The sequence below is a fragment of the Oryctolagus cuniculus genome, chromosome 6 (genome assembly GCF_051225735.1).
Source record: "Oryctolagus cuniculus isolate XC-2025 breed Fujian yellow rabbit chromosome 6, ASM5122573v1, whole genome shotgun sequence".
Classification (NCBI taxonomy): domain Eukaryota; kingdom Metazoa; phylum Chordata; class Mammalia; order Lagomorpha; family Leporidae; genus Oryctolagus; species Oryctolagus cuniculus.
This window is the reverse complement of record NC_142872.1, coordinates 34,050,021-34,062,530: the sequence shown is the minus strand read 5'-3', so window position 1 is coordinate 34,062,530 and position 12,510 is coordinate 34,050,021. Positions and strand designations below refer to the sequence as shown.

The 12,510-nt window shown below is 39.4% G+C and overlaps 1 long non-coding RNA gene across 9 annotated transcripts in view; it reads left to right on the top strand.

Annotated features, from left to right (window-relative positions):
• Positions 1 to 12,510, top strand: part of LOC149126097 (uncharacterized) — a 434,465-nt gene that overhangs the window by 366,416 nt on the left and 55,539 nt on the right. For 2 of the 9 annotated variants that reach the window (XR_016236311.1, XR_016236293.1), the window contains one exon: positions 195 to 2,652. The exons of 3 other annotated variants lie outside the window; for them this stretch is intronic. This is a non-coding gene — a long non-coding RNA (uncharacterized LOC149126097). Of the gene's footprint in view, positions 1 to 194; positions 2,654 to 12,510 lie in introns of those variants that run through there. 4 more of the 9 variants (XR_016236314.1, XR_016236297.1, XR_016236302.1 and 1 more) reach the window with 4 other exon arrangements.

Genomic DNA, 12,510 nt, shown 5'->3' with positions numbered 1-12,510 from the left:
CCTGGCTAAACTCTACCTTTTTTCCTGCTTGGCTCTAGAAACTCTGGATTCACTGTGTGATACTGTGGCATTAATGTCTTTTTCAGCCTATGTCCATGAGTAACCATGAGAATCTCTGCCAACTCTCTTTGAAGTGAATGAAAACTAACCTTCTGCTTCTACAAAACACTGACTTTTTTTTTTTTTTTTGACAGGCAGAGTGGACAGTGAGAGAGAGAGACAGAGAGAAAGGTCTTCCTTTGCTGTTGGTTCACCCCCCAGTGGCTGCTGCGGCCGGCACACTGAGCTGATCCGAAGCCAGGAGCCAGGTGCTTCTCCTGGTCTCTCATGTGGTTACAGGGCCCAAGGATTTGGGCCATCCTCCACTGCACTCCGGGGCCACAGCAGAGAGCTGGCCTGGAAGAGGAGCAACCGGGACAGAATCCAGTGCCTCGACCAGGACTAGAACCGGTGTGCTGGTGCTGCAGGCGGAAGATTAGCCTATTGAGCCGTGGTGCCGGCCAAAACACTGACATTTAATAGTTCAGTTATTACTGCTTCATAATATAGCCCATTTTGGAGGGTACATCTGAGTGAATGTCAATCTGAGTTAATCAAGTTGACACAAAGAGGTTGCAGTTCAACTGAGAGATGGAGGGAGCAATAGGTGTGAAGGGTTGCTATGGAGAACAAGACTAGAATATCCAGATTTTTAACAGAAAAATATCCAAGGGAGGATTGGAACAATTGTTTGGAGATCACTTGAGAGTAAGAAAAGTGGAGTTAAAGAGAGCTTTCATCTGGATTTTCCTCTTTTCTTAGAAAGAAACAGCATGGAAAATTCAGTTTATGAAAGTGTATTTTGAAATGACTACCTTAAAAACATATGAAATAAATAGGAAATGAATAAGAAAGTATGTGAAAAAAAGAAATCAAGATATATTTAGCCTTTGGATATGGTCAACTAGCTCAACTGGGGCCCAGTATTGTGGTGCAGTAGGATAAGCTGCCATTTGCAGCACTATATTAGGGTGCTAGTTCAAGTTTTAGCTCCTACACTTCCAATACAGCTTCCTATTAATGTACCTGGGAATGCAACAGAGGATAGCCCAAGTACTTGGGCTCCTGGGACCTATGTAGGGGACCAGGATGGAATTCATCCCTCATCTTAAATCTTTGTCCATCAGTCCACCTATTTTTTCCCTAAGGACACATTTCCTGGCAGTAAATCACAGGCCCATCCTTATGAATGGGATATATGTGGCCACATCCTAGAACTAGCAGGGCATTAAGCTTCTCCATTTGTCTCGAAGAATAACGGCTAAAATAGGGAGGGGGCCGTCAGTCACCTCGAGGCATCCCATGTCCTCTCTGAGAATGGCTCACACCTTCTCAGTGGAGTAGTTAGTAGTATCTTTTAGGAGGGCGTATTATTGTCTCATTCCTTCTAAAGACCTCTTGTTTCCTTGTGCTGCCCTTCTCACATCAGTTCAGCTGACCACGCACAAAGAATCCTGGAGCAGTGAGTGGTTAAGGGAGGTAGTGTGCAGCATTCAGGCCTGAGATTATGAGACTGACACAGCCTTTTCCAGGAGACCTGGCAAGTGTCCGTGCATAGCTGTCTGGGTCAAGGTTCTTTATTATAGTTTTTTTTGAGAAAATGCCAAAGTGCTCATACTGAACGTATCTTCCCTTTTTACTCTGTGCTGCTCATCCCGTTGTGTTGAGGGGACCGCTGTTAGGTTCAATTATTTGCTCATCTCTCTGTCTCCAAACTCCAACCAGAGGGCACTAGCCTGAATTGAAATGACCTGGGAAATCAATGCCAACTGACCATATGCAAATGAGGCCACTGGCCACCTCAGTTGTGTATGGGTGGGAGTAAGTAGAGTAGGCATGCCTCACTCAGAGGACTGAGAAACAGGTGTGACATTCTTCTTCACATGGCCTCTGTATTAAGTAGGTAGGGGTGGGTCAGGTTACACATGTCAGGAGTTGGGGGGCATTTTCTGTTACAGTGTAATAAGGATAACTTTATCAAGTATGGGGCTATCTCAAAAAGTTTGTAGAAAGTATAATTAAGATGATTTTATTTTGGTGCCTATTTTTTTGAAATCTATGCATATGAAGGATCATCAGAAACTTCTTGAAAAATGCATAGTGTAAAGAAACTGCATGGATTTAAAAATGTTTATGCCAAAATAAGCTTATATTTTAATAATATTTTATGTTTTGATGTATTCTTGTATATCAGATCCAGGTTATTTGTCTTTGTAGAGTCATTTGGTTCCACCTGCCCATGGACTCTTTGGAGCATACACCATGGAAAGCCTCTGATGAACAACTCTGAGTATCCCTCAGGCTGGAGGTGGGGACCAGAGGCCTGGCCTCCACTGCACCTGGTGGGGAGGGAGCTCTGCTGATCTCTCATGCAGGAGTGTCACACTGCATCAGCCTGAGGTGACACAGCATGCTGTAGACCAGGAGGTCTGGCTTTCCTGAGTCTGCCCTGAAGGTAGACACCTGGAAGGCGGGTAGAACCAACCCACCAACAAATTGCCTTGTATGGCAGGTCTGCTGTTAACAAGTGTGGGGTTAGGCGACACTGTATAGACAGGATATCTAAATGTGCAAAACATATAGGAAAAATAACCAACCGTAAAATTAAATGTAAGTTATATCTCATATCATGACAAATATGAATACTTAAAAGTTCATGAGAAATGGAATTAAAAATGATTTTATTTTTTCTGTAAGAAAATTTTGAAATTTATGGATAGTGTTTTTATAATGTGCATTTTCAATGAAGTTTTTTTTTGGAAACTTCCTGTATACCTATATAATTACGGGACTGAAGATATGAATTAGGCTATATTATTTAAGTAAATCAAGCATTCACAACAGCTACTCTGCTGATGTGTGGTATATTTTGATAAGCATTAAAAATAAAGGTACATGGCTGGGAGATGTGGCATAGTGAGCTAAGCTACTGATTGGGACACCACAATCATAATGAAGCAGCTGGTATCAAGTCCTATCAGTACTTCTGTTTGTTATTATTATTTTTTAATGGAGGGATGCTACATGTCTACAAGAGCAGTCAGTTCCCTTCTAACACATAAGGATGGATTTTTTTAATATAAATATTTATTTATTTTTTGAAAGTCAGAGGGAGCAAGAGAGAGCGCTAGAGAGAGATCTTCAATCTGCTTGTTCATTCCACCAATGGCTTCAAAAGGCAGGGCTGGGCCAGGCAGAAGCCAGGAGCCAAGAGTTTCATCTGAGTCTCTCACATGGGTGCAGGGGCCCAAACACTTGGGCCGTTTTCCACTGCTTTCCCAGGAGCATTAGCAGAGAGTTGGATCAAAATTGGAGCAACTGGGACTTGAGCCGGTACCCATATGTGATGCTAGTGCTATGTTGGTGGCTTAACCCACTGCACCACAGCACCAGCCCACCACTTCTACTTCTGATTTCCTCCTAGTAGGTTCCTGGAGACAGTTTATGATGGCACGATTATTTGGGTTTCTTCCACCCATGTAGGAACGTTGAATGGAATTTCTGACTTCTGGCTTCAACCTGGCAAAACCATTATTTTGCAAGCATTTAGGGGAGTGAATCAGGGGATAGAAAACCTCTCATTTTCTCTATCTCTTATTCTCTTTCAGTGATTCTGCCTTTCAAATAAATAAAACATAAATAATAAAATAAATAAAGACATAGCTATACATCACAAATTAGCAAAATGTTTAGTTTTGTTTTCTTCCAGCTAAATCACTAATTCATTTTTATAATCAAGATTTTCATATAATTTGAGTTGAACTAATAATTCCTTAAAAGCTTGAGAAATACAATATGATTTACTCAAGTGTCCAAGACTTGTATGTATTCTCATCAAATAAATAAAGTATATATAACAGAAGAAAAAATAAATTATTTTCATTGACATTTTCAAAAAATTTTTCTCTTAAATGACTAATAAAACTAGCTTCATTCTTTCCACTAGAATTAAAAGATAAATACAAATTAAAGTGAAGTACTATATCAAATTAGCTAAATTTTAAAGTATATATATTTTTTTTTATCATTAAATTTCATCTTTATTTTACTATTTTTTTTAACTTTTATTCAATGAATATAAATTTCCAAGTACAGCTTATGGATTACAATGGCTTCCACCCACATTACTTCCCTCCCACCCGAAACCCTCCCCTTTCCCACTCCCTCTCCCCTTCCATTCACATCAAGATTCATTTTCAATTCTCTTTATATACAGAAGATCAGTTTAGCATATATTAAGTAAAGATTTCAATAGTTTGCACCCACATAGAAACACAAAGTGAAAAATACTGTTTGAGTACTAGTTATAGCATTAAATCACAATGTACAGCACATTAAGGACAGAGATCCTACATGAGGAGTAAGTGCACAGTGACTCCTGTTGTTGACTTAAGAAATTGACACTCTTGTTTATGGCATCAGTAATCACCCTAGGCTCTTGTCATGAGTTGCCAAGGCAATGGAAGCCTTTTGAGTTCACCGACTCTGATCGTATTTAGACAAGGTCGAATACATTTAAATCACTGAATTTTTTAGAAAGCTTTTATTTCATAAATACAAATTTCATAGGTAAGCCTAGGAATATAGCTGTTCTTCCCCCCACTCCCGCCCTCCCACCCCCACTCCCGTCCCACCTCCTGCTCCCTCTCCCATCCCATCCTTCATTAAAATTCATTTTTAATTAACTTTATATACAGAAGACCAACTCTATACTAAGTAAAGATTTCAACTGCTTGCACCCACACAGACACACAAAGTATAAAGTACTATTTGAAGACAAGAATCTGGGGCTCCAGTGCCACAGGCGGAGAAGTAGCCTAGTGAGCCACTGCGCCAGTAGGTACTTCCTTTTTGATGACCCCTGCTTTCCACCGGGATCTCACAGAGATCCTTAATGTAGACCATTTTTTTGCCACAGTGTCTTGGCTTTCCATGCCTGAAATGTTCTCATGGACTTTCACCCGGATCCAAATGCCACAGGGGCTGATTCTAAGGACAGAGTGCTGTGTAGGGGAGTTGTCATTCTATGAGTCTGCAGTGTGGCCTGCTTCTATGTTGTATCATTCTCTCCCTTTTAATTCTATCTGCTGTTATTACCAAAAACTTGGTCTTATTTATGTGATCCTTTTGACACTTACTCCTGTCTATATGATCAGATACACACTTAAAATGATCACTTTAACATGTAAGATGGCATTAGTACCACCCAACTTAATGGGATTTGGAGTCCCATGCCAAGTATTTAGCTTTACCCTTAGGGGTAAGTCCGTGGAAATGTGTGCCGAACTGTATATATCCTCCTTCTCTTACTTCCACTCTTATTTTTAACTGGGATCTATTTTCAGTTGGATTTAAACACACATGAATAATTCTGTGTTAAGTAAAGAGTTCAACCAATGGTATTAAGTAGAAAAAAGAAAATAGTACAAAAATTAAATAGTAAACCCTTCCTCGACAGTCAAGACAGGGGCTGATCAAGTCATTGTTTCTCATAGTATAAGTTTCACTTCTACAGGGTTCCCTTTAGGTGCTCTGTTAGTCATCACAGATCAGGGAGAACATATGATATTTGTCCATTTGGGACTGGCTTATTTCAGTAAGTATGATGTTTTCCAGATTCATCCATTTTGTTGCAAATGACCGGATTTCATTTATTTTTACCACTATGTAATATTCTATAGAGTGTATATCCCAGTCTTCTGTTGATGGACATTTAGGTTGACTCCAGGTCTTAGCTATTGTGAATTGAGCTGCAATAAACATGGAGTTACAGATAGCTCTTTTATTTGCCAATTTCATTTCCCTTGCATAAATTCTTGGTGGGATGACTGGGTTGCATGGTAGGATTATGTTCAGATTTCTGGCATATCTCCAAACTGTCTTCCCTAGTGGCTTTACCAGTTTGCATTCCCACCAACAGTGGGTTAGGGTACCTTTTTCCCAGATCCTCGCCACTCTTTATTGTTAGTTGGTTTCTGTATGTAGGCTATTCTAACAGGGGTGAGGTGAAACCTCATTGTGGTTTTGATTTGCATTTCCTTGATGGCTAGTAATTCTGAACATTTTTTTCATGTGAATTTCTTCTTTTGAGATATGTCTGTTTAAGTCCTGGCCCATCTCTTAACTGGGTTGTTTGTTTTGTTGTTGAGTTTCTTGATCTCTTTGTAGATTGTGGTTATTAATCCTTTACCAATTGCATAGTTTGCAAATAATTTCTCTGATTTTGTCGATTGCCTCCTGCTTTCCTAACTATTTTTTGCCAATTAGAAACTTCTCAATATGATGTAATCCCAGTTGTTAATTTTGGCTTTGGCTGCCAGTGCCTCTGGGGTATTTTCCAAGAAATCTTTGCCTGTGTCATTGTCTTGCATGGTTTCTCTGATCTTCTCTAATAATTTGATGGTGTCAGGTCATAAGTTTAGATCTTTAATCCATGTTGAGTGGATTTTTGTGTAAGGTGTAAGATAGGGGTCTTGCTTCATACTTCTGCATGTGGCAATCTAGTTTTCTACCCAGCACCATTTGTTGAATAGACTATTTTTGCTGCAGGGATTGATTTTAGTTCCTTGATCAAATATAAGTTGGCTTTAGATGTTTGGATTGATTCCTGGTGTTTCTATTCTGTTCCATTGGTCTATCCATCTGTTTCTGTATCAGTACCATGCTGTTTTGATTCCAGCTGCCCTGTAGTATGTCTTGAAATCTGGTATTGTGATGCCTCTGGTTCTGTTTTTGTTGTATAAGATTGCTTTAGCTATTCGAGGTCTCCTGTGTCTCCATATGAATTTCAGCATCATTTTTTCTAGATTGGAGAATAAGGTCTTCCTATTTTGATTGGTATTGCATTGAATATGTAAATTGCTTTTGGGAGAATGGACATTTTGATGATGTTGATTCTTTCAATCCATGAACATAGAAGATTTTTCCATTTTTTTGTATCTTCTTCTATTTGTTTCTTTAAGATTTTGTAATTCTCATTGTAGAGATCTTTGACATCCTTGATTAAATTTATTCTAAGGTATTCAGTTTTTTTTTGTAGCTTTTATGAATGGAATTGATCTTAGACGATCTTTCTCAGCTGTGGCTTTGTCTGCATATACAAAGGCTGTTGATTTTTGTGCATTGATTTTATATTCTGCTAGTTTACCAAACTCTTCTGTGAGTTCCAATATTCACTTAGTGGAGTTCTTTGGATCCCCTCCTTATAGAATCATGTCATCCGCTAATTGAGATAGATTGACTTCCTCCTTCCCAATTTGTGTCCCTTTGATTTCTTTTTCTTGCCTAATAGCTCTGGCTAAAACTTCCAGTACTATATTGAGTAGCAGTTGTGAGAGTGGGCATCTCTGTCTGGTATCAGATCTCAGTGGGAATGCTTCCAACTTTCCCCCATTCAATAGGATGCTGGCTGTTGGCTTGTCATAAATTACCTTGATTGTTTTGAGGCATGCTCCTTCTATACCCAATTTGTTTAAGGTTTTTTTTTTTTATCCATAAAGGGTGTTGTATCTTATCAAATTCTTACTCTGTATCTATTGAGATAATCATATGGTTTTTGTTCAGCACTTTGTTAACGTGATTTATCACATAGATTGATTTGTGAGTGTTCAACCATCCCTGAATACCGGGGCTGAATCCTACTTGGTCTGGGTGGATGTTCTTTCTGATGTGTTGTCAGATTCTGTTGGTTCAAATTTTGTTGAAGATTTTTATGTCTATGTTCATCAGGGAAATTGGTCTGTAGTTCTCTTTCTCTTTTGCATCTTTTTCAGGTTTAGGAATTAAAGTGATGCTGGCTTTGTAGAAAGAATTTGGGAGGATTCCCTCTCTTTCAATTGTTTTAAATAACTTGAGAAGAACTGGAGCTATTTCTTCTTTAAATGTCTGGTAGAATTCAGTAGTGAAGCCATCCAGTCCTAGGCTTTTCTTTGTTGGGAGGGCCTTTATTACTGATTCAATTTCTGTCTTGGTTATGAGTCTGTTTAGGTTTTCTGTGTCTTTGTGGCTCAATTTAGGTAGGTTATAAGTGTCCAGGAATCTGTCCATTTCTTCTGGGTTTCCTAGTTTGTTGGCATACAGCTCTTTTTAGTAATTTCTGATGATTCTTTTTATTTCTGTGGTGTCTTGTTTCATTTCCTTTTTCATCACTAATTTTATTGATTGAAATCTTCTCTTTCCTTTTTTTTTTGGTTAGTTGGGCCAATGGTGTGTCAATTTTATTTTTTTTTAAACTAGCTCTTGGTTTGGCTGATCTTTTGTATTCTTTTTTGGGGGGGATTCAATTTTGTTGATTTCTTCTGTAATTTTAATTTCTCTTCTCCTACTAGTTTTGGATTTCATTTGCTATTGTTTTCCTAGATCCCTGAGATGTATTGATAGCTCATTTATTTGTTGATGTAGATAACTATTTCTATAAACTTTCCTCTTATGCTCTAGAAATTCCTGAGTTGCTGTTTTCCAGCTTCATTCCAATGTGGTCCGAGAAGATGCATGGTATGATTTTGATTTTTTTTAATTTGCTGAGCCTTATTTATGGCCTAGTATTGTAATCAAGCCTAGAGAAACTTCCATGCAGTGCTGAGAAGAATGTGTATTCTGCAGAATGTGTATTCTGCAACTGTAGGATGAAAAGTTCTATAGATATCTGTTAGGTACATTTGGTTAATAGTGTTGATTAATTCTGCTGTTTCCCTGTTGATTTTTTGTCTTCTTGATTTGTCCATTGAAGTCCCCCAATGCTATTGTATTGGAATCCAAGTCTCCCTTTATATCCCTTAACATTTCTTTTAAATAGCCAGGTGCCCTTTAATTAGGTGCATATACATTTATAGTAGTTATATCTTCCTGTTGAATTGACCCCTTAATCATTATATAGTGCCCTCTTTATCTCTTTTAACAGTTTTTGTGTTAAAATCTATTTTGTCTGATGTTAAGATGGCTACGTCAGCTCTTTTTTTCTGTTGGAATTAAATATCTTTTTCCAAACTTTCACATTCAGTCTGCATGCACCTTTGTTGGAAAGATGTGTTTCTTGTGAGCAGCAAATAGATGGGTTTTGTTTTTTAATCCATTCAGCCAGTCTGTGTCTTTTAACTGGGGAGTTGAGGCCATTTACATTCAAGGTGACTATTGATAAGGAACAACTTTGCCCTGCCATTTTTCCAAAAATATTCCCATTTTTTTACTTTGAATTTTCTTTGAAATTTACTGAGAGCTTTTCTTCCATTACATACTTTAATAGTGATGTCCGTGTTTCTGTGTTTCTGTGCACAACACATCCTTCAGCATCTTCTTTAGGGCTGGCCAGGGCATGACAAATTCTTTCAATTTCTGTTTGTTATGAAGGTCTTTATTTCACCTTAGTTCATAAATGAGAGCTTTGCAGGGTATAATATTCTGGGATAACAGTTCTTTGCTCTTAAGACTTGGACTATATCTCGCCATTCTCTCCTAGCCTGTAGGATTTCTGATGAGAAGTCTGCTGTGAATCTAATTGGAGATCCTCTGAAAGTAATCTGGCATTTCTCTCAAGCGCATTTTAGAATCTTTTTATGTTTTACTCTGGTGAGTTTGATTACAGTGTGTCACAGCAAGGTTCTTTTCTGGTCATGTCTATTAGGATTCTGTGTGCTTTCTGTACTGCAAGTCTCTTTCTTTCCCCAAACCAAGGAAGTTTTCTGCTATTATTTCACTAATAAGAACTTATAATCCATTCTCTCTCTTCCTGCCTTCAGGAACTCCTAGAACCTATATGTTGGGTTTTTTTTTATAATATCCTGTAGATTCCCAACATTGTTTTTATTTTTTCTGATTTCCTCTTCTTGTCTTAGGTTTGACTATATGCTTTCCTGTGCTTTGTCTACCTAGTCCGACATTCTTTATTCTGCTTCACCAATTCTGTTGTTAAGGCTCTCTGCTGCACTTTTTATTTGTTCTTTTCAATTCTTCATTTCATTTGGATTTCTCTTTAAGACCTCAATTTCATGGGAGAAATTTCCTTTCACATCCTGTACAGATTTCGGTAGTTTGTGCATTTGTTTTTGATTACTTCTATGTAATCTTATGATCGATTTTTTTGGAATTCCATCCATTTCTTGCATTTCTTCTTTCTCATCATCTTCAAAATGTCAAATTGAAGTGTTATGTTCTTTTGGGGGCATCATGTTTTTTTTTCTTATTCTTGTTTGTTGAACTGGTGCTTTGTTCTTCAGCATTTGTGGAGATACTTGTTGGTTCCCCTCTCTCCTCCCCCCCCCCTTTTTTTTGGCTGTGGCAGCTTTTATCTTTGTACTATGACTCTGTAGATAAGTGGAATGTCTGCTTTCAGTGAATCTCTAGAGGCTTGTAGTAGGAGTGGCCAGGGTTAAGGGCATGCCTAAGGTGACACACCCAGGTTTGGCGTGGTAAATCTCCTCTTTTTTTTTTTTTTAATCAAAGGAAAGTTTATTCTTCTCAGCTGAGCTCCTGTCCTCAATGGAGACCAATGCCTGAGTGCTAGCCCCAGTGGGTATAATATTCGTCCACTCTGTCCCAAGGGCCACACAAAGGATCGGTGCAATCATCTGTGTATGTTCAGATTTCCCAGCAATGTCTCTCACCAATAACCAGGAACCCCCGAGCTTGTGTAGTCTTCCACTGAGACTTCTCAGAGTCTGAGGCATACTGTGAGTCCTCCCACACACCCTCAGTTTTTTTCACAGTCTGGGTACAGAAGCCTCACCTAGTCGCAAGCTCCTAACCTCCTGTAAGTTCTCCCCAGTGGAGTCAGGAATCTCCACTTGGCCGGTTGTCAGGCACAGACATGGGGTGATGCAGCTTTTCCATATGTCCAAAATGGTGCCCACTCTATTGGCTTGTTACAGGATACCAATGTAAAGTAGTCAGGAAAAGAGAAAGAAGCGTGTCTGTCCTGTCCTTTTTTTTTTTCCTCCTCTAGTTAGGCTGGTACATTTTCTCCCACAGGACTCCAAGCCAGGTTCCCTCTAGGCTTTTCCTGCAGCATTTTTTTTTAAGATTTATTTATTTATTTGAAAGTCCAAGTTACACACAGAGAGAAGGAGAGGCAGAGAGAGAGAGAGAGGGATAGAAAGAGAGATCTTGCATCTTCTGGTTCACTCCCCAATTGGCTGCAATGACCAAAGCTGCGCTGATTTGAAGCCAGGATCCTGGAGCCTCCTCTGGGTCTCCCACATGGGTACAGGGACCTAAGGACTTCGGCCGTCTTCTGCTTTTCCAGGCCATAGCAGAGAGCTGGATCTGAAGTGGAGCAGCCAGGACATGAGCCGGCTGCTATATGGGATGCCAGCACTCCAGGTGGCAGCTTTACCCACTACACCACAGCGCCAGACCCTCCTACAACTTTTTCAGTAGTGACTTGGGCTGCTGGGATCCAGTCTTACCTCACTTTCCAGTGCAGGTATGTAGGCTCTTGGCTGCTGGAATCCCAAGTTGTGGGTACCCATGCCCTCCACATAGGTCCACGGTGTCCCTCTAATTTTGGTAGAGTTTCATCTGCCATTTGTTCCCTAACTCTTCCCTGAGACTACACTCTTTGCACTTTTTTTAAAGCTATCTTCTCCTGGGTAAGCTCTGTGCCTACTCTGCCATCTTGGAACCACAAGCTATTGAATACTTTTATGAAACAAACCATCTTGAAGTTAAATAGGAGTTTTAGACTTCATCTTGTTTACAACGTAAATGACAGCACACATCACATACATTATATTCAGTCCTGCACAACTCTGCAAATTAAAAACAATATTCATTGTTATTGCAAAATATACCTCAACCACAAGAAGTCACTGTTGTAAATACTGCATTAATTTTGGGGGTATTTCCAGAACAAAGAATAGGCACCCAAAGAACATGGATGCTCAACACTTCAGTAAGGGATTTTCCATCATATGAGGGTCTGTTACATGCCTGCTATTTGAGAAGAAGGGTTTAACAAGTACACTCACTACTGTGTCTTTTCTCTGAGCTAAGTGCCCCCACTGATATAATCATTTCACACCTGTATCACATACAGCTTTGCATCAGCAGTGGCCTGCCATAGGCCTCTGCATGGAGAAGTTCCACAGGACAATAGATGATAAATATGTCCCCACGTCTTGTATTATACTAGATGTGAGAACTCCTCTTTGGGGTTAAGGGTTGCTTTGTGGTGGTGCTGGCACTGAATCCTGAGTGACAGAGGTCACTATGTTCTATAATAATGTGTGTGTGTGTGTGTGTGTGTGTGTGTGTCTGTGTATGTGAGAGAGACTGCCTAGTCTCTGCAGGACCTATTAAAATATCAGGACCTAGGGTAAGAGCCTCTGTTGGCCTTGGCTAATGAAAACTGGGGATGGAGTTGGTCTCATAGACAAATTCTTTCCTTCTTCCCACTGATGGACTGTTCTGATGAATAGAGGTTATACATGTCTTCCCTGGAGGGGATCAGTGAGTGTACATTATGGCCCATTGTAGTAT